Below are 26,208 nucleotides of genomic sequence, written 5' to 3' on the forward strand. Positions count from 1 at the left end.
TAGTATTTTTACAATAAAAAACATAAAAAATGAGTTCTTACTATATGTATTGGTTTGTAACTTGCTTTCTTTACCTTGATATTATACTGCAAGCATTTTTCACAATTGATGGCTCTGAATAAGAGAAAACATCCAGCATTTTTCTAGGGATAACTATCATCTTGGGGAAGAAGCTCTGGTCACCAAAAGTAAATCACCAAGAAAGTTTGTAGTTCCCAGTGTTGAATCAGTTCAGTTCTGTTTGAATTTAACTAAACATGTTACACTTCATAGTTGGGTTATATTCGGAGAAACATGTTCATTTTGTCATTGGGTGAGCATTACAAGTTGTATTTTTGCAAATCTACCTTATAGCCTACAACACATCTAGTAGACATAGTGTATGATGGCATGTTGTATGACTGGCAGCCCTAGGTTTATTAACACCATATTACCACAAACATGAGTAATGGGTTATGCCACAGTGTTATTAGATGATAAGAATTTATGAGCCTCATTGTAATTGTGTGGGACCATTCATACAGGCAGTGAGTTGTTATGGAAATGTCAGCTTTCAGTACTTCACAGTATTTAAGTTGTAGTTACTAGTGATGATGTATAAGTGCAATACGTTGAAATGCCATTGGGAAGCTTTGTTGTGTGATTTTTTTTTATTGGTTGTGGGGCTTGAACTCTGGGCTTGAGCGCTGTTCTTCAGCTCTTCAGCTCTTCAGCTCAAGGCGAGCACTCTACCCCTTGAGCCACAGTGCCACTTCCGGGTCTCTAGTGGTTTATTGGAGATAAGAGTCTCATGGACTTTCCTGCCCGGGCTGGCTTTGAACCATGATCCTCAGATCTCAGCCTCTTGAGTAGCTAGGATTACAGGTGTCAACCACCAACACCTGGCTTGTTGTGTAAATTTTTTTGTGTAATTCTGGGATTTGAATGCAGGACTGTACACTAGACAGGCACTTTATCATTTAAAATGCCCCCAGGCATAATGAAGTTTTAAAAACTAAACTTGAGTGATTATTTATTTTTATCCAAAGGAAAATCAACTTCTGTTTCTAATGTTTGGCTAAAGGTATGTAGTGCGGAACTCTTCATTTTACATCTTAGACATGTAAAGAAAATCTAAGCAACAGTAGCAACATGAATCTTTGTCTATGATATCCTTGTTTATATCATGCAAATTTGAATATTAGGAGAACAATGATGGAACGACAAGATTTGGGAAATAGTTTTGTATGCTGCTTTTATTATTTAGAGGTATTTATTAAATCCACCAAAGGGTCATTATATGGGTTTATATGCAGATTTAGAGGTTGAAAGTATGTTGTTTTGGTTGTCATTGTTGTTTTGGAGAAGGAATCTAAGTATATAGGCCAGAGAGCTTCAAGCTGGCCTTGAATTCACTTTCTTCCTGCTTCAGGCTTCCAAGTACTGTGGTAATAGGCATACAACCCCATGCCTAGCTGAAATACAATGCTTTTTTAATGCAGCCTTAAACAAAATTATTTTCCACAAATCCAATAAGACATTTTTTTTTGGAGGTCATGGGGCTTGAACTCTGGGCCTGGATGCTGTCCCTGAGCTCTTCTGCTCAAAAGTGCTCTACCATTTGAGCCACAGTGCCACTTCCAATTTTCTTGTGGTTAATTGGAGATAAGATTCTCAGGGACTTTCCTGCCCTGGCTGGCTTTGAACAGTGATCCTCAGATCTCAGCCTCCTGAGTAGCTAGGATTACAGGTGTGAGCCACTGGTGCTTGGCCAATAAGACATTTTATAAGATAAGATTCAACTTGAAGATAGTGGTGTTAATGTGAAGACTCTGCACAACTAGTCATTTTTGTTATGGTGACTGTAACAGTTCTTATTTTTCCAGATTGTCTTCATCCTGACCTTTTGGAAATTGGTTTCATAGTGGGAAGATTTTCCTCTAAGAGGCGCTGTCAACTGAACAGACATTACAGGGGAATCAGAATAGAAATTCTCTGTTTCTCAATTAATGAGGAGGGCATGTGAAAGTAGACCATTAGAGAGGTGCTGAAAATGTTAATGATGGATTCTTGTGGTTATTATCAGGCTAATGCAGTGGAGTGGCCTGGTGAAATAATCTGCTTTCTCTTAGTTATTTTGTTTGTTACCTGTACAATGTGTACTTTATCTATTTTAATATAATTTTAATTTTTAAAAATTAGTAGTAAGGATTTGAAGGGCCACTGAGGGTACCTGAGTGATGTGTCATAAAATAAAATCCTAGAGAAATGGACAGAACTTCTAAAAAGATGGTGATGGTTCATTGTGCTCAGAATAGGGTAGTCATGTTTCTTTTTTTTTTTTTTTTTGGGTCCGGTCATGGGACCTGAACTCTGGGCCTGGGCGCTGTCCCTCAGCTCTTCAGCTCAAGGCTAGTGCTCTACCACTTGAGCCACAGCGCCATTTCCAGCTTTTTTCTTTTTGCTTATGTGGTGCTGAGGAATCGAACCCAGGGCCTCATGCATGCAAGGCAAGCGCTCTACCACTGAGCCACCTTCCCAGCCCAATAGTCATGTTTCTTAAATGAACTAAAAAGCTGGGAAGTTCCCTGAGACAGGAAACAGGAACTTCATGAATGAACTTAAAACTTAATCATGGCTTTGAGAAAAGAGAGCTCACACTAATATTGGATGGGTTGAAGCAAAATGAAACATGCCATGATCCACATGATCACAAAGATACTAAGTTGAGAAGCAGCGTGAAAGCATAGTCGAAAAATTCTAACTTTACAGAAGGATAGAACTGGGCAGAAGTAGTTATAACAATTGTCACATGAATAATGTTTCTGACAAGTAGAACAGAAGAGGGAAAAGCAGGCTAAGGATAATAACATCCCATCAACTGGAACCACGGAAACTTTCTATATTTGGTCAAAAGTCAGTTTCAGAGTTAGTCTAAGATGATTTAAAGCCTTTGGAATATTTGAGGTGCAGAAAGCATCAGATACCAAAACAAGACCAAAAAGCATTTAAGAAGGCATTGGGGTTCCCTCTGTGTGCAGACAATTCCTTGACACTGGTAGATTAGAATTTCTGTGAAGTAAATCGTTTCCAAAAGGCAGAAACTAAAAAAGATAGTGCTCAGATGTACTTTTGGTGAATTATTTAACCCTTAATTGAGAAGCAATGTAGTATTTATTTCCCCTAATAGAAATGTCAGTATGAGCATATTCATGCAAATTTTTACATGTGACATATTTATAAGCAGAATAACCTAAGGAGTTTGCTTTTGTGTTATTCGATTCAAAGTTCCCCCAGAATTATTTGTACTGCTTGATTTAGCTTCTGGTTTTAGCGTCAACTCGAAAGGCAAGCATTTTAATGTGAAAACAGGTTTTTTGCTTGTATACATATATTTATGTTAATTTTTAACATCCCCTTGATAACTAGAGATTAAAATATTTGAAGGAAAAGAGCTTTCCTTAGGAAATAGCCCACAAAGAGGCCAGCAGTTCCCTCTTATCTGCTGTAGTTTCACTTTCCACAGTTTCAGTTACCCATAGTCAACCACAATCTGAAAATATTAAATGGAAAATTCCAGAAGTGAACAACTTGTGAATTAAAAATAACCTTTATTACAGTTCATTGTTATATGGTTCTGTTTTGTTATTGTTATTAATCTACTGTGCCTAATTTAAAATTAAACTTATCATTGGTATGTTTGTTTAGAAACAAATAGCTCATAAGGAGTTTAGTATGACCCACAGTTTCAGGCATGTGAGGAACACTTGGAACATAACTGCCAGGGATAAAAGGGTGGATACTGGGCTTAATGACAGGTGTTATCCCTGAAAGTACAGGGCTGTTTTAGAAGAAACAACTGCAAAATAAAAAACCTTCATGGTGATTTCTCCAGCTTCTCTTTGTCTTAGTTTTCCCAACATCAGTTTAATAGCTCAGCTTTGCCTTTGCATTTTTTGTTACTGTTTTTGGTCATGCGGTTTGAACTCTCAGGGCCTGGGCACTGTCCCTGGTCTTTGTGCTCAAGGCTAGTACTCTATCACTTTGAGCCACAGCACAACTTCTGGATTTCTGGTGGTTAATTGGAGATAGGAATCTTATGGACTTTACTGCCTAGGCTGGCTTGGAACTACCGTCCTTAGATCTCTGCCTCCTGATTAGTTGGGGTTACAGGCATGAGTCACTGGTGCCCAGCTATCTTTGCATTTCTTTTGGGACTTGTTTGGCTAGAATTGAACGGAGCACACAATAATCACTATGATTAAAAAGACACTTTTACTAGCCCTTCCAGTTGCCCTAGGTCCTAGCTCATGAAGGGTATAAAGAGATAAGTGCTCCACAAAAGATGGTGGCTCTCACATTTGGAAGGAAAACATTCTGTGGTGGGATAACTCTCCAATCCCTGTCCTATCTCTATGACACTTTGCATTTGTGCTGTTGTTGCTTGGTTACATGAAATATGTCTGTGGAGTGATTAGTCTGTGATAGAAGTAACAGTAAAATAGGAGATTTTTTTCTAAATACAAGCTTCAGATAGCTGGTAATTTTCTAAAAATTTTATACTAGATCTTATCTATTTGTTAGCCACATAGGGATAAAGTATTTGTTTATATCTTATTTCCAGTTGTCATCTACCAGGGAAGACTGGTTGCTGCTTGTGTGTCCCACCTTTGACTTAAGGGTCATCTTGCTCAGGGCACTGCCAGCAGGTAAGAAGTAGATATGCTGTTCCTAAAGATGTGGACAGTGTGAATTTATGATCTGTAGCCAGAGTGTACCTTGAATTTTGAAAAATTTAACAGCCCCTTGAAAACTGAAGATTAAAAACCAAAATGTTTGAAGGAATCTGGAGTGGAGTTTATACTTATGGGATATTTTATTTAAAAAGTAAGTTGAAATTGATGTTCCTTAATCTAAGTGGTGTATTAAGAAGCTCTGCTGTGTTCAGTTTGATGAACAGTGACTCCAGGAAAAGTCTGCAAAATTAACTTAATACTTGGTCCTTCTTTCTAAAGGGTAAGATTAGTTTTTAAACGTGATATTTTTTCATTTTATTTTATTGTAAAGATGCTGTACAGAGGGATTCCAGTTGCATGAGTAATTAGATGGTATTTTATTTATTTATTTATTTTGTTGGTTGTGGGGTTGAACTCTCGGCTTGGGCACTGTCTGTGCTCTTCAGCTCAAGGCAAGCACTCTACCACTTGAGCCACAGTGCCACTTCTGGTTTTCTAGTGGTTTATTGGAGATAAGAGTCTCACGGACTTTCCTGCCTGAGCTGGCTTGGAACTGCGATCCTCAGATCTCAGCCTCCTCAGTAGCTAGGATTACAGACATGAGCCACCAGCTCCCAGCTACATGGTGTTTTAATAAGATAAAATGAGTAGCTAAGTTTGGTTGCAAGAATTGTTTTCAACATAGTCAATTTCTATCATTTTATTTGGTTGGCCTTTTTATGTCATAACATTTATTTCATTATCATGGATATGTGGTATATATACATCTATCCATACATATATGTATATATGTGTGTGTATGCATATGTATATGTATCTATATGTGTGTATATATGGGCATACATATATATATATATACACACACACACACACCTTTATATACATACATACATGGAGAGAGAGAAAGAGAGAGAAAATGCATTGGGAGAAGTGACTTAAGAATTTAAGACTGGGCTGGGAAGGTGGCTCAGTAGTAGAATGCTTGCCTAGCATGCATGAATCCCTGGATTTGATTCCTCAGTACCATATAAACAGAAAAAGCCAGAAGTGGTGCTGTGGCTCAAGTGGTAGCGTGCTAGCCTTGAGCAAAAGAATCTCAGGGACAGTGCCTAGGCCCTGAGTTCAAGCCCCAGGACTGGCCCCCTCCCAAAAAAAAATTTAAGACAAAATTGTTCTTAGACTTGTGGGCCTTGATAAAATCCCCCACTTCCACCCCCTCCCCATTTTGGGGTCAGCCTTCTGAGTAATGGGATTATCCTCTTTAAAGAAAATCAGTGATTCAAATTATAACTCAGTGATAGTTAACCTGATTGGGTTGCATTGAGCTAACTTGTGGAATGATCCTCTAAATTTTCGGAGTTTGGTCCTTTCCCAGGTCTACACTCATGTCTTGCTATTGTTAGAACACTTTTTTCGGTCCCCCCGACCTTACCAGTACCGCTCCCACTGATCCTGAAGGACCAGGATTTTTCCACCAAGATGTAAGCCTCAGTGTGGTTCTTTCTCTACCTTCAGGCACAATGGCCCTCGAAACTATGCAATGAGGGTGTTGAACCCATACATTGATAATATCTTCCCTTATTCTTAAAAAAGAATGTGGCCTGCAAGATGCTCTACTATAACCGGTAGAACTTAAAGGTGGAGGTATGATCAGAGAGAACATTGCACAACTATCTCCTGTGTTGACCTTAACTTTGGTTTAGAAGAAGAGTAAGCAGCTCATTATTCCATACACTTCAAAAACAGTCTTTTTGTTTTTTTGGTCAGTTGTGGGGCTTGAGCTCTGTGCCTAGGCACTGGCCCTCAGCTCTTCATCTCAAGGCAGGGGCTCTACCACTTGAGCCACAGTGCCACTTCTAGTTTTCTGGTGGTTTATTGGAGATAAGAGTCTCACGGACTTTCCTGTCCTGGCTGGCTTTCTCCTGAGATCCTCAGATCTCAGCCTCTTGAGTATCTAGGATTACAGGCATGAGCCACTGGTGCCCAGCTCAAACTATCTTTTTATCTGTCACTAGAATTGACATTGGTTTCCAATGTGGTAAGAAGGATTGAATTACTGTCTAGTTTATCAAGATGTTATATTTTTGAAATTAAATAATCACAGCAGTATCTGCAAAGGAATGTCTTAAAGGCAATTTGCATTGCAGATGTAGCACAAGCTAAATTCATTAGGGATTTATTGTCAGTATCTAGTAAGAGGAAATATCAATACTTGAAATTGCAGCAGGGTTCTTGGCTGACCTTTGTATAGTGATTCATAATTCCCCTTCTTCAAACAGTATTTCATTGACAAGGGAAAAAGACTTCGGCTGTGTTTGAGAATTTTTAGTACTCTTAACAGTTCTTATTTATTAAAAAAAAAACCCTGTTCTTATTTTATTTTATTCTGCTGTGTTGGAGACTAAGCAGAGAGGCTTGAGCTTGCTAGGTAAATGCTTTACCACTGAGCTATATCCCAGAGCTATGTTCTTCCTGCTGCATATAAAGGCCTCTGCAGAAGTGCTTATTTTAAATACTTAAGTAATGAAACCTCCATTAGGTGTGTTCCACAGTGGAATTAACTTATTCCAAATTTTACATTTACTGCAATAATTTAACCAGACAGCTGGCTAGTCAAATTGATCAAGACCTTTTAGGTTTATGTATTTTTGTGCCTGTACTAGGGCATGAACTCAGGGCCTGAGTACTGTCCCTTGGCATTTTTACTCAAGGCTGGTATTCTACCACTTGAGACACAAACTCCACTTTTGGCTTTTCGGTGGTTAATCGGAGACAAGAGTCTCATGGACAATTCCTGCCCAGCCAGGCTGGCTTAAAAATTGCAATCCTGAGATCTCAGCCTCTTAAATTGCAAGGATTATGGGTGTGAGCCACTGGTGCCCAGCAAGACCTCCAGTTTTGTTTGTGCTTTCTGACACTTTATCTTAATCTTTTCCTCTGTATGCTTTTTTGTGACCAAATATTTGAAGGAAAAATAATATTTGAAGGAAAAATGAATTTAAGTTTAAAATAACAATCTAGATTATTCAGTTTTGTTACCTAAGCAGTAACAGGTATAACTGCATAATTGCAGAGGGTTTCTAGTGTTCACTTGTAAAAGGTCTATAATCAGCTAGTATTATTAATGTGTGAAAATTCTATAATCGTTATTTGGTTGCACTATTATTATATGGTTGTGAATTTCCTCATAGATGACCTTCCTTTTCTATTCTGCTTATGTATCTAGCTCTCTGTTCTAGGCTACTTTCCACTTAAAATACTATCTTTTAAACAGTAGTCTCCATAAGAGTAGAACAGAGTCCATGCTAGTTGAATCGTGAAAAAAGTATGCATGTATACCTGTAACTACTTGGTATGAGAAACTAGATTAAAAATAAACATTATGAAGGAAAAGGGTCATCATTGGCTATCTTTAGCTTCCGGTTTCTTCTCTCTTGAGTAATGTTGTTATGGTAATCTTCTGTATTGATGTTTATAAAACCAAGTAAGTAGAGCTTTAACAATTTGTTGTCTGCTTCAGTGAGTAGACTGATATCTCTTTCATATTTAGGAGAGGCCAGATGATATAATTGTCTTTACAACGTTGTGTTGTAATGCTAGAAGTTATAATGGCTTACTGCCAAAGATTTTATGTGACCATACTCTTGTTTATATGTAGGGATGATGTAACTGAATTCATTAGTTTTTCTAGAGTAGAAAAACAAATCCTAGCTACTCAGGAGGCTGAGATTTGTGGATTGTAGTTCAAAGCCAGCCTAAGCAGGAATTATTCAGGATCAGAGTTTGAAACCAGTTTGGGTTTTTAAAAAAAGTCCACAAGCTTCTTTTTCTTTTTGCCAGTCCTGGGACTTGAATTTGGGGTCTTAAGCTTCATTTGCTCAAGGCTAGTGCTCTATCATTTGACCCATAGAAGCACTTCTAGCTTTTTCTGTTTATGTGGTACTGAGGAATCGAACTCAGAGCTTCATGCAAGCACTTTCCCACTAAGCCACATTCCCAGCCCTACAGGAGCTTATCTCCAATTAACCAGGAAAAAAAACCCCACAAGTGGAGCTGTAACTAAAGTGCTAAAAAAGCAAATGGGCAGTGCCTTAGCTCTGAGCTCAAGCCCCATTACTGGCACAAAAAAAGTTTGTGTTCATTCTGTTTAAAAAGTGCCATTAGTACTTGCATTATTGTATTAAAATATTTTTATTTGTAATTATTTTAGATTTACAGAAAATGTATTAAGGAAAGTTCAAAGGAACTGTGTATTATTTGTGTGTCCAGCTTCCCTTAATCTTAGCATTTTATTTAGCCTAACACTAGTGCAATGCTGTTAAATATACTTTCAGTTTTACTGTATTTCCCTTTTCCTATCAAACTCTTTTATCTTTCAAAATCTAAATGTGTTGTACGTATTCATTTTAGAACATGTATGTAGATAAAAATAAAACAAAGCCTGGCTAATCCTTCTACTCAGAGACAACAGGTATTTTTAGCATACATCTGTTTATACATTTTTCTATGGGGAATATAAATCCATTCCACAAAAAAGGTCTGGATTTCTCCAAAAGATAAGTTACAGCTGGGCACCGGTACCTCCTACTTGCCATCCTTGCTATTTAAGAGGTTGAGATCTGAGGATCACAGTTTGAAGCCAGCTTGGGCAGGAAAGGCCATGAGACTCCTTTTTCCAATTACAGAAAAAGTCAGAAGTGACACTGGTGTAGCTCAAGTGCTAGAGTGCTAGCGCTGAGCAAAAGTTGCTCATGGATAGCACCCAGGCCCAGAATTCAAGCCCCAGGACTGGCAAAAAGAAAAGGCGTGTTTCAGAACATACTTTTAAGTTTTAAACTTACTGATTTACACTTAAATATAGCATTTTTTTGTGTACCTCTTCTCATGTCTACTTTTTAATGTAGCTTATTCCTTATTCTTAGATCTTTTTTTGTTTTATCCATTTCTTTGCTCACTTATTTACTACTTTTAAAGAAGCCAGTTGTGTGTGTTCTCAAACTCTTCCTCAAACTAGAGAAATGTGATATTTCTCATAAGTCCCAATTGATTAATCTATGGATATTAGGTCAATCTCCTTGAAATTGCTGAGTTTTTACATGTAATGGATTTTGACTGTTGATATTTTTTTGTGGTTCAAACTAAAGTTTGAAAGTACTTCCTGAGTTGCTGCTGTGCTGCAGATGGGTAGGGTAGCCTCTGGCTCTGTTTACCCTACGTTCTTCCCCCATGGTATAACCCCTGTTTTCACTGTACTTGATTCTGGTGCCCTGCAACTTGTTGATACATTTTCTAGTTTGGGTAGGGGAAGGGAAATAACAAAATGCTGAAATAAGGATACGGGTTGACCATTGTAACAACAGCAAGAAAGATAAAAACTCTTGTGTCCCATTCTTGGAGTTCATTTCACTTAGCAACATCCTATCTGCTCAAAAATGCTGAAATAAGGATACAGGTTGACCCATTTCAACAATGAGATAGATGTACAAGACACTATGTTGAAAACGAACTTTACAACTTGGGATGGGGTAGCTGAGGAGGTGGAGAGGGAAGGGATGGTAGGGGAAAAACAAAGGAGGAGGTAACAATGCTCCATAGAAAATGTACTCATTATCTTACTCATGTAACTGTAACCCCCCTGTACAGTATCTTTTCAATAAAAAATATATACTAAAAAAATAAAACTTACCTTTTTCACTTTACTGAGAATATCAGCATTTATTGACTAGCCCAAACTATCCAGATTCCCTTTGAATTAATCTCTGATAACGTAATATCCTTAAACCCTATCCCCATGTTTTTTTTTTTTTGCCAGTTGTGGGGCTTGAACTCTGGGCCTGGGCACTTCAGCTCAAGGCTAGCACTCTTACCACCTGAGCCACAGTGCCACTTCCAGCTTTTTTTCTGTTTATATGGTGCTGAGGAATCAAACACAGGACCTCATGGATTAGAGCCAAGCATTCTACCACTGAACCACCTTCCCAGCCCAAACCCTATACCCATGTTAATGGCAGACTTAGAGAAGTTGTATTTCAGTGAATAGCTTCTGCTCAACTATACACAAGAGACACTAGAGATAACTTTGAGCTTTCAATCTAAGCTCTACTAAGAAATTGCTGGCCATCCTGGTTATAGTTCTGTAGTGGGCAACTAGAGGCACTGCTGCCACCCAGTGGCAACTTTTGGACAAGCTGCTGCTTTTCACAGTACCATACATTTTTTTCCCCCACATGTGTGTTCTTCCATGCTATGCATTCATGATTTACCTCCCGTTTCTTGTCTCCACTTATGCCAGTAGCTCTTGTGGGTTTCACTTAGTTCAGCTAATATTCAAGAAGATGGAGTAGCCATGTAATTCTGCTGTGATACTCTTTATTTTCAGAATAGGGAACATGAACTAGTAAGTATAAACACACTGACTACACTGTTGTACACTCAGTTTATGAAATCATGTACTCACAATATGCCTCATCTTTACACTTGGTCAGAATATATTTTTAGGTTTAGTGGAAGGCCTCTAAGTGTCTGTGAAAAGCACTCGGGTGCCTCTAAAATGGGAACAGTCATGTATTCTTACCTAGTGTGAAAGATTTAGTATAGAGCTCCTTCTTTGGCTTCTTTTCTCTATCATATAGCCTACTAATCCATCTCATGATCATTTAAAGAATATTTAGTAGGCCCCTACGCTGAACCTATACTGTACTGTCTCAGGATTATGGTACTAACCATGACATGCATAATCTCTTTTAAGGAGTAAAGCCTAGCAAGCAAACAGAACCCTAGACAAATTTTAAGTGTAGAGCTATAATAAGGTGCTTTGAAGGCACATAAGAGATACACTTGACACAAATAGGAGGTCAAGAGAAGCTTTCTGTAAGTTTCATCGAAACTGTGATGCGAGGAAGCCAGGAAAAGGGAGAAAAGAATGTTCTTGGCAGCAGGAAAAGTATGTGTCAGAAGAGGAGGTGAGAGCCTAAGGTTGGTGCTTTTGAGAAACTATATGAAGTTCACAAGAGGTAAAGCTGTGAGTTCAACTCTTGTGAGCCTCACTACAGTCTCAGTATGTGGGTATTTTTTTTCCTTCCATGTTATAGTTGTGGTAGTTGAGGCTAAGAAGTTAATGTGCCTAATTTTCCCATCTCTAGTAAGAGGCAGAGGCAGAGGCAAAGGCAGAGGCAGAGGCAGAGGCAGAGGCAGAGGCAGAGGCAGAAAATGGAGCTAGGTTCTTTTGGTTGTGGTGTATGTGCTCCTAACTTCTGGAGCATAGTGTTATATGGATTCTTAATGGCCACCTCCTTGATCTTCCATGAAGCATAGAACCTGTTAATCTGTGGTCTTTCTCTCTAATGGGCGGGCCATTTAAAATAAAATAATGTATTAGTAAACGGAATGTGTGTGTGTGTGTGTGTGTGTGTGTGTGTGTGTGTATGTATGTACGTGTATGTACATATGTACTTACATTCAAGACAGATTATTCCAGAAGCTGGACCATATAGGATCTGGAATAATTTAGAAATGTTCAGATTTGCTTTAGTCTTTTATAATTGACTGGGAATCAAGTACTTCATTTGATATGTAATTCTTAAGGTTGCTCCTCCAGTATTTTACACAAAAAAGTCATAGATGGATGCCCATTCAGGGACATCAAATGTATTCTCTGAAGAATAAAAGAATTTTAAAAATTATAAATTGAATTTAGCATTATCTTTTCCCCTAATTTGTGAATTTAATTAAATGATGGCCACAACTTCTTAAATAGGATTGTAGTCTTTAAAATACATTTGTAATAGCCAATTTATAATCTATGAAACTAGAAATTTGAGAAGAAGGGTGGAGGAAAGGTGAGTGAGGGTAGAGGGAAAATGATGAAAGTGGTAATATTGATCAAGATGCTTTGTAATTATAAACTAACATGTTGCATGGCAACCCCTTTGTACAACTAATAATAAAAATTAATTAAATGCTATAAATGAGTCAGGTGCAATGGTATATGCTTGTAATCCTAGTTATTCTGAGGTCATAACAGAAAAACTGGGGTATGGTTGCACATACCTTGTCATCCCAGTAACATGGGAGATATAAATAGGAGGAATGAGGTCCAAGCCAGTCTGGACAAAAAGCAAGATCCTATCACAAATGTATCCAAAACCAAAAGGGCTGGAGATGTGACTCAAGGCTCTGAGGTCAAACCTCAGTACCACAGAAGAAAACTATTAATAGAAATATTCTGTTATAGTTTATCTGATTTATTCAGTCCTTCAGATGTGTGTGTTTTGTTGTTATTGTTGCCTGGCTTGGTTGATGTAAGACAAGGTTTCACTTTGTACCTCAGGCTGGTCTTATAATCTTGTAGTACAGGCTGGTTTTGAACTCACAATCTTCTTGTTCAGTTTAAAGTCAAAAGTTAAGGTATTGACCTAGATTAAGGTTGGATTGAAATGTTTCATTGTACATGAGCTATTAAAATTTTCATTAGTTTGATATCAATGAAATACTTGGGGCAAGTGTGTGTGTGTGTGTGTGTGTGTGTGTGTGTGTGTGTGTGTGTGTGTGTGTGTGTGTGTGATAGCTGGAACCATAATTTACTTGCCCATTGTAACTGGATTTAAACAGGAGTTTTTACTTGGAAGTGTTTTTCTAGTAGTGAAGGTAAATGCAGCGACACATTCTTGCCTTTTCCTCTGGGGAAAAGAATTAGGGTATATCATTAGGTCATTAGGATAGATTTTCAGAAGAGATACTCTGGGACAGCAAATGTAAACTATGGGGGACAGTCTTTGGCAAGCTGGAACATGTGATTACCATCCTTTTAACTAATTCCTTTTACACATCAAGTTTGTGAGTTAAGCTTCCGAAGATCTCACTAAACACAGTTCATCGGCAGTCACAGGGCAACTTCCCTTTACTTCAGAGAAAATACCATTAATTTTTTTTAAAATGTACTAATGTGTATTGTAGTGCCATTGTATGTGTGGCACCTGTGTTCTTTTTCTGTGTTTTAGAATTACAGACTGAGCTAAACCCTGTTGAGGTTATTGCAGGACACTTTTATAGATGGGTGGGCCTTTCAGGAAGTGAGGTTACTTAATGATACTTTACTGTTGCCCAAAACATTTTGAAATGGGAACTTTGAAAGAAATGATTCATCATTTTCTGCATCTTTTTTTTTAAGACAGCTAGTACACATTTTGTAATGTGATATCAAAGTTGATTGGAATGTCTGAAGCAAGACCATCTTAGGTAAGACTATATCCTTTGAAGTTTGAATGTTTGCTCCCAGAAGCCAGGTTGTAAACATGATAGGGCTAACAGAGTTCATTTCTAAAATCCCCTCTCCTTACAAGCCCTCTGGGTGCCACTGTGAAAAACATCATTCTGATAGAACATCACAGATATTAGAGGGATGATGGCCATTTGGTCTTTTTTATCTTATTTTTGCATGAGATCCATTCCTGGGGTACCTTTCATATCCTATAGGGGACTGATTATAGAAACTCAATTCATTTTCATGGGCTGGGAGTGTAGCATATGTAGTAATGTACCTCTCTATCAAAACGCAGATGGCCATTTCAGGGTTTGAGTTCAAACCTCAATACCACATTCCCCAATGTAAAATAAAACCATGTTCCTTATGGGGTGAAAAGTAAGTATTATGATACCTTATATAGATAGCATCTGGCATTGAGATCGTAGTTGTTTTACAGTCAGTAATCTAATAGAATATAAGAGTAATATAGTAGAATAAGTAATATAATTTATATAGAAATATTTTCATCTGTATGTGGAATCCCTTGTGATTCATCATTGTTGGGCTTTTTGCTACTGTTCAGTTCCTTATAGTAGTGGATATTTTTGTCTACTATGATGAGACCTGAACAGTATTGAATTTTTGTTAGTCATGTCCTATATGTATGTCCGTCTGTCTGTGTGTCTGTGTGTCTGTGTGTCTGTGTGTTTGTCTGTCTGTCTGTCTGTCTGTCTGTCTGTCTGTCTGTCTGTCTGTCTGTCTGTCTGTCTGTCTGTCTGTCTCTCTCTCTCTATCTATCTATCTATCTATCTATCTATCTATCTATCTATCTATCTATCTATCTATCTATTTATCTATCTATCTATCTACATACCCATCCATCTATTCTCAGTGCTGGAAATTGAACCCAGGGCCTCCTACATGCTAGGCAAGCAGTATGCCACCAAGCTATACCCCTTCTCCTTTGTTAGTTACCTTTTCACAAAGGTGACCATGTGATGCTTAGGAAACAGGTAACACTGTAGTTAGAAAATAAAAAATGAAAGAAATGCCATTTTATTCAGCTTCACTGATCATTTCACATGAACAAAAAATGATGATTAAATATAAGTATAGAAACTAAAAATCACCTATAATTCTACATGTAGAAATTAACAGTTTGAATTTTAGCCAGCATAATTTTCAGAAAGTTGACATTTTACTTTGTTTTTTTCTTAAAGCAGTTTCATGTGTTGGGGTTTCTCATATCCTTAATGACAGTGGGGCATATGGTAGCTGTGTAGTTTTGGTCCAACAAATACATGATTATTTTACCAATCTACTTTTGGCCATTTGAAACTGCTGTTTACTTTTTTGTTATCTATACCATAGTTCAGTCAATCTTTGTGTGTGTGTGTGTGTGTGTGTGTGTGTGTGTGTGTGTGTGTGTGTGTGTGTGTGTGTGTGTGTGTGTATGTGTGCGCATGCGTGTGTGATTTCCGAGGACTCATCCTAGAAGTAGAAATGAAGTAGCAGGTAATGAAGTATGGCTTAAAGCTTGTGGACACATTGCCAAATTACTTTCTAAGGAATATGTCCCAATTTCTACCCCTTTCAACACTCTCTTAAGCTTTTGTGTCTACCTTTTTCTGGGTTCTTGTCAATCATGGGGCTTGAACTCTGGGCTTGGGTGTTATCCTTGAGTTTTTCAGCTCAAGGCTGTTGCTCTACCACTTGAGCCACAGCGCCACTTCTGGTTTTCCTGTGGTTAATTGGAGATGAGAGTCTCACAGACTTTCCTGCCCCGGGCTTGGTTTGAAGTGTGATCCTCAGATCTCAACCTCCTGAGTAGTTAGGATTACAGGTCTGAGCCACCAGCACCTAGCCTTTGTGTCTACCTTTGACAGCACTAATTTATTTTTCACTGGCCCTCATTTTGATGGAATCCTAGTGGATTACTGTGTGTTTAAGGAAATAAAAAGTATTCACAGAGCCGAGTGACAGTGTCTCACACCTGTAATCCTAGCTATTCAAGAGGTTGAGATCTGAGAATCCTGGTTCAAAGCCAACCTGGGCAGACAAATCCATGAGCCTCTTTTTTTTTTGGGGGGGGGGAGGGCGTCTGATCATGAGGCTTGAACTCTGGGCCTGGGCGCTGTCTCTCAGCTCTTCAACTCAAGGCTAGCACTCTACAACTTGAGCCACAGCACCATTTCCGGTTTTTTTCTTTTTGCTTATGTGGTGCTGAGGAATCGAACCCAGGGCCTCAGGCATGCAAGGCAAGCACTCTACCACTGAGCCACCTTCCCAGCCCCCATGAGTCTCTTATCTCCAACTAACCACCCAAAAGCAAGAAGTAGAGGGTGGTTGACATGATAGAGTGGTAGCCTTGAACACAAAAGCTCAGAGATAGCACCAAATCCCTGAATTCAAGCCCCAGAAATGGTACGAAAGCATATTCACAGCAGAAGTAAAAGTAGAGGTACTGTAATATAAACAGTAGTCCTGTAAGTATCTGGTAACCCCAAATGCTACATTGAAAAAACATTAAAACAGACCTGTTTTAGTTGGAAGAGTCTGTTTCTAAAATATATTTTTTCTGTTCTCAAATAGTTTATAAAGAATGTAGAATTTTTTCCTAAAATTATTACTGCATAAATGGTTATTACTCATTAACTTAGCCTTTTCTGTGTGGAGAGTTATTAAGACTCATATTACGGTTTTTGAAAAGCATAACTTTTGGCTGAAAATGCACAAAATTTGTGGAAAGTCATGATTGTTATACAGCAATATTTTCTCATCAAGATCACTTGGGTAAAAATCATGTCTTTGAATTATTATTCAGGTCTTTAGTTTTTGGAAATTCAGACTTATCCATGTAGGAGCAAACTTCTTGAATAAACTTGGAAGGGGGAGACTTGGTAAGATTAGGCTATTATGCAATCTGTTTGTCTAGAGTATTTAAAAGTCAGTGTCATCAGATTCTTAAACCCATGAGTCAGTATTACTTACCACTGGCATAACAATTTTCACTTATTGGAAGTTTCCCCCCTAATGATTGTTTCATAGTAGTCCACCTTTATTTTAAGTGAACCTCAAAACTATGGTTTGTTGGTGCTTGTATCAGTATTTATTTATTTATTTTTGGAGTTAGAAATTCCTATTTAAATGCAATTGATAGCCAGGCATGGTGATATATTCCTGTAATCCCAGCTACTAGAGAGATGGAAGCAGGAGGGTTGTGAGTTTGGACAAGTTCAGGCAAAGGTAACAGTGAATCTCTGTCTCAAAAACAAAAGAAAATAAAAAAGGACTGGGGACATAGCTCAAATGGTAAAGCACTTGCCTACCATATGTTGTAAGTAAATAAATGAATAAATACAGTTGATATATTGATAGGTTGCAAAGAGCATTTGAAAATGAACTTTCCTTTTTTCTTTCTCTTTTGATCTTTTCTTTTATTCTTTTTTGAATATTTTTATTATCTTTAAGTGGTTGTACAAACAAGTAGCCATTCAGCAAAGCAGTTTATGAATACAGTGCATCTTTGGTCAATGTCATCCCTTTGAACATTCTAACCCACCCTTCCCAACCTGCCCCTTCCTTTGCTTTTCTTAATTTTTTAGGATATGTTTTTATTTTTTGCCATTTAACAAAGCAGTTTGTGTATACAATGCATCTTCATCTGTGTCATCCTTTCAATATCTTCATCCCCGTTCAACCCACTCCTTCACCTATTTTCTCAAATCTGTGGTATATACAAGGAATCTTACCTGCATTCTCCCTCCTCCATTCTGATACCCCTCTCCCCTTGGCCCCACTCTTGCAAGTATCCATTTTCTGGTACTTTCTTTTGTTTTTCTTTTTTTCCTTTTAATAATCAAGCTTAGGTGATTACATACATTTCACATATTTCACAGTATTGTGGAGTAGTGATAATTAAAGTCACAAACAGTTTTAACCTTCACAAAGCAAATTATCATCATCATGGTCTATAAAGTTTGTGAATTCTTTGAGTTGTTTTTTTTTTTTGGGGGTCTGGTCGTGGGGCCTGAACTCTGGGCCTGGGCGCTGACCTTCAGCTCTTCAGCTCAAGGCTAGTGCTCTACCACTTGAGCCACAGTACCACTTCCGGCTTTTTTCTTTTTGCTTATGTGGTGCTGAGGAATAGAACCCAGGGCCTCATGCATGCAAGACAAGCGCTCTACCACTGAGCCACCTTCCCAGCCCCAATTCTATGAGTTTTGACTTAGTCTTTCTAAAGAAGTATACTATTTGAGCTCTCCACAGTCTATTATACTTCAGTTAATTGATTTGTAACTACTTGCATACTACTCAGTGTGTTTACTTGTAGATTTATGTGCACATTCTAGCTCCCACAAGTGAGTGGAACCAAGCAACCTGTGTTTCTCTGGTCAATAACTAACTCTTTTCTATTCTTTTTTTTTTCTTTTTTGCGGTAGAGTACTGAGATTTGGCCATTTTATTTAGTTCCTATAAAAAGTCTTGCAAGATAAGTAAAGATTAGGGCAATTCGTTTTAATGTCAACTAGGTCTTTCACTCTGTAATTTGTTTTTTACCAGCTTATTTTAACCCATTCAAAACTGCTTGCTGGTGGCTCATGCTTGTAATCCTAGCTATTCAAGAGTCTGATATCTGGAAGGTCCAAAGATTGCATCTCCAAAATAATAAGCAAAAAGCAAGAAGGCTGGAGGCTACACTTCATGCCCACAAAAAAGGAAAAAAATAGAAGCACATGAGATTTCTTCATTTTGTTTCATTCCTTCGACCAGATGTTGAAAATCTTTCCATTGTTAATAGATTCAGTTTAACACAATATGAAGGAGTTGTGGGTTAGTGGCTACCAAAATTGAATAGCAACCATTCTCCACAGGTGCTTTTGAAACTGAGTTTGAGAGCTGGCATCAAGGAATGGACCTCAGAAACGGGAGGTTATAACAAAGCATCAGTAAATAAAAGTGTTTTTTCTGCACTAGGTGAAGTTTTTGTGTGAACATCTTCCATTTTTCATGTTAGTGTGCATCATTTTGCTTAGTTCCCTGTGTCCTTTACCATGATTTCTGTCACTAGTAGCAAAACATGTAAAGCATCCTCAAGTGACAGAGACTGAAAGAAAAATGGATCAATTCCTTAGTCCTCAATACTGCATGCCTTAATTTATAGTCATATTTTTTTTGGTTGGTCGTGGGGGTTGAACTCTGGGCCTGGGTGCTATCCCTGCGCTCTTCAGATCAAAGCAAGTGCTTTACCGCTTGAGCCAAAGCTTCACTTCCGGTTTTCTAGTGGTTTATTGGAGATAAGAGTCTTACGGACTTTCCTGCCTGGGCTGGCTTTGAACTGTGATCCTCAGATCTGGGCCTCCTGAGTAGCTAGGCTTATAGGTGTGAGCTACTGGCACCTGGCTATAGTCATTTTTAAGTGTTAGATGATTACAGTGGCATAAAAACTGAATTTGAAAACTAGTGTTTGACAAATAGTAAATATTACTCTGTTCTTTATTTTTAAAACTTTATTGAGGTATGATGGATGTACAAAAAGGCTGTACAGATTTAATACGTGCAAGTTGATGAATTAAATATATATCATGAAAACATCACTATAATCTATGGAATAAATGCATCCATCACTTCCAAGAGTTTATTTCCTTTTTATTTTTTGTGCTAGTTCTGGGACTTGAACTCAGTGCATGGGCATTCTTCCTAAGTTTTTTTTTTTTTTAATACTCAAGGCTAGCACTGTACCACTTGAGCCACTGCTCCACTTCCAGCTAGTGTGTGTGTATTTGTGTGTGTGTATGTGTGTGTGTGTTTCATTGGAGATAAGAGTTTCAAGGACTTTTCGCCTGGGCTGGCTTTAAACCTTATCCTCAGATCTCGCCTTTCTGAGTAGCTAGGATTATAGGCATGAGCCACTGGTACCCAGCCATTTTCTAACTTAACATTATCATTTAATACATATATAAAGTGGGTGATAAGAACAGTTTAAATGTAAGACCTAACTATTTAAAAATTATTTAAGCATATAATACAGTATTGCTAACTATAGTCACTATGTTGTGTAGTACAAATCTAGGATTTATTCATCTTGTAAAACTGAAACCATTACCCTTTGACTAATACCACCTTATTTCTGTCTCTACACAGGTCCTTGTAAATCTGTCTTTTTTCTGTTTTCATGAATTTGACTGTTTTAACTTCCTCATGTAAATGTTATCATGTGGTATTTGTCCTATTGCACTTATGATTCATCCATGAGAAAAGCTTCTCATTAAAACTAGTTCACAGTTTTTAAGTTTTTTTTATACATCAAGAAAATAGACAAGCCACGTTATGAGAGGTCAAATGTGGAGTCTTCATTAGGCCAATGACTGCAGGTGGATGCTTGTTGCAAAGCCCTGCAACCCTGCAAATACAAATACACTCCACGCTGTCAGAAAAATGAGCCATGAGAGCAGGAGAAGAAAGAAGAGCAGAAAAACAATACCAACAAACCATATCAGGAGAGCTGATGTGGGACACCATGTTAACCGGAGGAGAGCCAGGACAGGACACATGCAAACAGGAGAAACCTGGCATGGCGTCCCTGCCCCTGAGGTGGTCTCAGCCTAAATAGGGTCAAGTCAGGGGGTAGGGTCACAGGAGCTTGAGAGTTCAAGGCCCAAAACTGGCAGGTTCAGTATCTTATTGTCCAAGTCCCCTCCCCCCCACCTCAAGGAATTCAGGCACAGCTATCACCTGGCAGGTGGGACTATCCTGCCTCTACCATGAAGATGGTGCAAGTTAAACTGAATTTCCATATCATCCACCATGTGGCCATGATTATATTCAGCATCCCTACTTCAGTTTTTATTTTCATGCATATTTAGTCTAAAAGTCTGTCCCTTTCTTGGTGAGAAGTAGAATTTGTATGATTGTGGATGAGGCAGTTGATAACGTTATATGGGAATTCGATCATGAGATACAGAGAAGCCACACTGAGAGGTGGAATCAGGAGTCTTTATTAGACAGCCAGTGACTGCCAGTGGACACTTCTACCCACAGAACTTGCAGCTTCGAATACATTTAAAACTGTTAGGAATCTTAGCCATGAAAATAGTAAAGGTCGGGGGGCAGGGTCACAGGGAGCCAACATGTTACCAGTTAGACCCACTATCTGTATTCGAATAGATCCATTTCCTTTTCCATGCACATTATGAGTACTTTCCCAAAATATCTGTTGCAGATGACATCCTAAAAAGAAATGTTGGCAGTGAGAGTTTTTTTTAGTGTTCTGTTTGTAGTTATGTCCTTTTTCTTTTTTTCCTTTGGTTTATTCTGTGTTGTCACTGTTTTTGATTTCTAAACCTTTTGTCTTGAATATAAGTTTATCTGATTTCAGGAGGGGAAGGGGAAGCATAGAAATGGTGTAACACAGAGCTGGTAATGTACTTTACAACTTGGGGAGAAGGGGAGTTGTGGGGGAGCAGGAGAAAAAGAAGGAGCGTGTGACTGTTCAAAGAGAAATGTACTCATTACTTACATAACTATAACCCCTCTGTGCATTGTTGTAAGGTGAATTATCCCAGAAGACACATTTTGGAAGGTGGAATATTGGAGTCTTTATTACACAGTTAGCAGTCTGCAGACAACCAGTTGTTACAAAGGCCTACCGCCCCCAAGTACACATAACACAGTTAGGAAACATGCTAAAGAGGAAAGAAAAAACAAAAACAATACCAACAAGCCCATTCAGCTCCAATGGAGAGCTGAATTGGGATGCCATGACGATCACAGAGACACAAGTGGCATGGCCTCCTGGCAGCTAGGCTGGTCTAGTACTTAATATATCGGTGCAGGGGGAAGATCCTTAGGAAATTCCCAGTCCCAGACACTGGACTGACAGATTCAGTAACCTATCAGTCTAGTGCCTGCCCCTGCCTCCTCCCATCACCTGAGAGGCAGGTGGGCAGTGGCGTTTTCTTCCCCTAGCATGAAGACAAGATGCCAGACCCTACCACCCACCATGTGGCCACTATGGCACCAACCAGACCTAACCTCCTTACTTCACATCACCTTTACAATACAACTAAAAAAAGAGAAAGAAATATTGGCTTAAAATAGTTACAAAGAAATGAAGTAAAAGATGATGTTAACTGTGAGGGGAAGAAATAATGGCTCAAACTAGCTATATTCTCTGTGTTACTTTCTTTGCTCCATGAAATGTTTGATGGTATTTACCAGCAAAAGTTGAATGCCGCTGGCGCTGGTGGCTCATGCCTGTAATCCCAGCTACTCAGGAGACTGAGATCTGAGGATCATAGTTCAAAGTGAGTCTGGGCAAGTAACTCCATGAGACTCATATCTCCAATAAACCACTCAGAAAACCAGAAGTGGCATTATGGCTCAAGTGGTAGAGTTCTCCCCTTGAGCTGAAGAGCTGAGGGACAACACCCAGGCCCAGAGTTCAAGCCCCATGACCGACAAAAAAAAAAAGTTGAATGCAGACATACTAGGACATGGTTCTTGCCTTGATTGAACATAAAATTTTATGTATGTTCAATAAAATAAATGATTAAGAGACTTTTGTCATTCACAGAAGGTAATAAAATATATTTTAAGAACTGTGAGAACAGAACTGTGTGTTGAAGAAAACTGGATAAAGTTTTGGAAATGAGAACATTGGAAACTAAGGACATTTTTTTTTGTGTGTGTGACTGTGCTGATCATGGGACTTGAACTTAGGGCCTGGGCATTTTCCCTGAGCTGTTTTCTCAAGACCAGCACTGTGCCACTTGAGCCACAGTTCCACTTCCAGCGTTTTCATGGTTGTTTGGAGATAAGACTCTCACAGGCTTCCCTGTCCAGGCTGGCTTTGAACTGTGACCCTCAGATCTCAACCTCCTGTAGCTAGGATTACAAGGAATGAGTCATAAGTATCCAGCCATATGGATTTTTTTTTTTGTTTTTGTCGGTCGTGGGGCTTGAACTCTGGGCCTGGGCGCTGTCCCTCAGCTCGTCAGCTCAAGGCGAGCGCTCTACCACTTGAGCTACAGTGCCACTTCCGGTTTTCTGGTGGTTATTGGAGATAGGAGTCTCACAGTCTTTCCTGCCCGGGCTGGCTTTGAACTGTGATCCTCAGATCTCAGCCTCCTGTGTAGCTAGGATTACAGGCGTGAGCCACCAGCGCCCGGCTGTCCAGCCATATGGATTTTTAAGATAACAATTGGTTTCTTTGTGGATAAAGTATAGGCAGAGTAGATGTTTTTGCGTATTGGATAATAAAATTATTTTATAATAAAATATTCAGTGCTGCTAACAGAGGATGTAAGTGGGTACAGCATTTCAAAATGCGAAGTAATTTTGTAGTATGTATTAAAAAATCCCCCTACCACTTCATCTTTCTACCCACACCTCAAAAAAGATCTGTCTTTGGTCTGGTAATCACACTTTAAGAAATATGAGGGAGGGGCTGGGAAGGTGGCTCAGTGGTAGAGCACTTGCCTTGCATGCATGAAGCCCTGGGTTCGATTCCTCAGCACCACAGAAGCAAAAAGAAAAAAGCCAGAAGTGGCGCTGTGACTCAAGTGGTAGAGCGCTAGCCTTGAGCTGAAGAGCTGAGGGACAGTGCCCAGGCCCAGAGTTTAGGCCCCACGACCGGACCTCCCCCCCAAAAAAAAAGAAATTTGAGGGAATAATACACACACACACACACATACATACATATATATATATGTATATATATATGTATGTATGTGTGTGTGTGTGTGTATATATATATATATATTGGTTGGTCGTGGGGCTTCAACTCGGCCTGGGATCTGTCTCTCATCTCTTCAGCTGAAAGCTAGAGCTCTACCACTTGAGCTACAGTGTTACGTCCAGTTTTCTAGTAGTTTATTGGAGATAAGAGTGTCATGGACTTTTCTGTCTGGGCTGGCTTTGAACCATGATTCTCAGATCTCAGATTCCTGAGTAGCTAGGATTACAGGTGTGAGCCACTGGGACCCAGCCTATTTTTGTAATCTTGAAGTGGTATTATAACCCAAAAGCTACAAAGGACATTAGTTTACTAGCTAAAACTTAAGTTGTAACGTTTGTCCAAAAGGAGTGCCTTAAATGAAAAAGAAAACAGTACTGGGAATATATTTATAGTATTTCAAAGACCTTATTTCCTTAATATATAATAAGTGCTCAATAAGTCAATGAAATAGTGAATGATAAGTGATAAAATGGGCAAATGTCTTGAACAAGACAATAAGGGAGATTCAGATATGGTGGATTATTCTCATATGTTCTTTGTTTTAATATGAAAATGTAAAATGACAACTCTGGCATCTATCAAACCGTTTTGTCAGTGTTGGAGGAGTTGTGGGTAAATGGCATTCATAAAAGTGCTAGGGAGAACATGAAATGATGTATTCTTTTCAGAGGTCCTGCTTAATTTTGTAAAAATCAACTTTAGACTTTTATAAAGGAGTTGTAAAAATAGTTTACCATTTCCTTTTCACCAAGCTTTTCTTAATGTTGGTGCCTTACATAGTATAGTTGTCTGCACAATTACTATTGGTACAATAGTGTTAATTACACCACAGATTTAGTTCAAGTTCTACCAGAATTTCTGCTAATTTCCTTTTTGTGCTCCAGTATTGAGTTCAGAATCCAATGTTGCACCTGAGTTCTGCCTCTTTCCTTTCTTCTCCTCTGACCTACATCAGTTCTTCAGTCTCTTGTTTCAACACTGATAATTTTGTGGAGATTTTTTTTTTTTAGTTTGTTTGTTTTTGTAGTACTGGTCATCCAACTCAGGACCTTCTGAATATTTGACAAGCTCTCTGCTACACAGTTACATTCCCATCTCCAGCCATCAACAGTTTTGAAGAGTACCAGTTACTTTTCTTTGTAGAATGTACCATTTGGACGTAATCCCATGTCTTTCATAATTAGATTAAGGTCATACCATTTGGGCAAAATTATTCCAGAAATGGTGTATCCTTCTGGGTGTAGCATAACAGGAGATGTTGTGTCCTACTACTGTGATGGTAAACTCAGTCACTTGATGGTCAGCTTTTACCACTGCAAATGACTGTTTTCCCATTCTAAGAATTCTATGGAAATAATAATGTTGGACTCTTCTCAGTGCATCATGTTCCAGTTTACATGATGCGGATATCCTTCTAACTGCTGATGGTAGCATTCATTACCTAGGCTATCATTATAAAGTAGTAAGCAATGTATTCGCTTTGTAATAAAGAAATATTGAGACCTTTAACTTTTGTGTATTAGTACATATTTATGGAGATACTTGGAAACATTAGTTTTCAGCTTTGAACTGTTGCCCACTAGTGTTAGAATTCACTTTTTTTCCTGTGAAATTCTAATAGAAATTTTCTATTTCCTTTCTTTCTACATTAGAATTTTTCTATTAGGACAATTTATCCTCTCTGCCTCATTTGTTTATCCCGTCTTACTCTGGGCCTGGGCACTGTCCCTCAGCTCTTCAGCTCAAGGCTTGCGCTCTACCACTTGAGCCGCAGCGTCACTTCTGGCTTTTTTCTTTTTTGCTTATGTGGTGCTGAGGAATTGAACCCAGGGCCTCATGCATGCAAGGCAAGCGCTCTACCACTGAGCCACCTTCCCAGCCCTCATTAGTTATTTTTTTGTTGCCCAAACTATAACAGCTTTGATCATTAGGACTTCTTCCTCCCCCTCCCCCCATGACTTTTTGATATGTGCTTTCTTTTAAAGCACTTCCTTTACTCTTTGGTTCAAGACAACACCAGGCTCACTACTTTTTCTACTTGGTTGTGTAGTTAACTGCTCCATACAGTTGTGGTTCCTTTAATTGGTACCCAAGATCTGGGTGCCTGGTTTGCTCATTGCCATTGGGTGTCACTAGCTGATCATAAATCTGAAGGACAATTTTTTTTGTGCTGGTTCTGGAGTTTGAACTCGGCCTGGATTCTGTTCCTAAGCTATTTTATTTCTCAAGGCTAGTATTATACCACTTTGGCCACTTATGGCTTTTTGTTGGTTAAATTGGAAATGAGCATCTCATGGACTTTTATGTCTGGGCTGGCTTCGAATTAAAATCCTCAGATCTCAACATTCTGTGTGGGAGCTAGGATTATAGGCATCAGGTACCATCACTCAGCCTGAATGTTAATTTTTAAAGCATTTTAAGGTGATGTACAGAAGAGCTAGTTAAATAAATTGGGTGATGAATACATTTCTTTTTGGACAATGTCAACCCTTCCCTCTTGCTCTACCAGT

General features: G+C 38.7%; 1 protein-coding gene across 13 annotated transcripts in view; it reads left to right on the plus strand.

Annotated features, from left to right (window-relative positions):
• Acsl4 (acyl-CoA synthetase long chain family member 4) overlaps positions 1-26,208 on the plus strand; it is a 91,740-nt gene that overhangs the window by 10,149 nt on the left and 55,383 nt on the right. For 6 of the 13 annotated variants that reach the window (XM_070039915.1, XM_070039923.1, XM_070039913.1 and 3 more), the window contains one exon: positions 4,604-4,688. The exons of the other annotated variants lie outside the window; for them this stretch is intronic. The gene's annotated coding sequence lies outside the window, so the exon portion shown is untranslated. The remainder of the gene's footprint in view (positions 1-4,603; positions 4,689-26,208) is intronic. 13 annotated transcript variants of the gene reach the window in all.

Source organism: Dipodomys merriami, unplaced genomic scaffold, assembly GCF_024711535.1.
Source record: "Dipodomys merriami isolate MVZ:Mamm:240054 unplaced genomic scaffold, mDipMer1.0.p SCAF_3, whole genome shotgun sequence".
NCBI lineage: Eukaryota > Metazoa > Chordata > Mammalia > Rodentia > Heteromyidae > Dipodomys > Dipodomys merriami.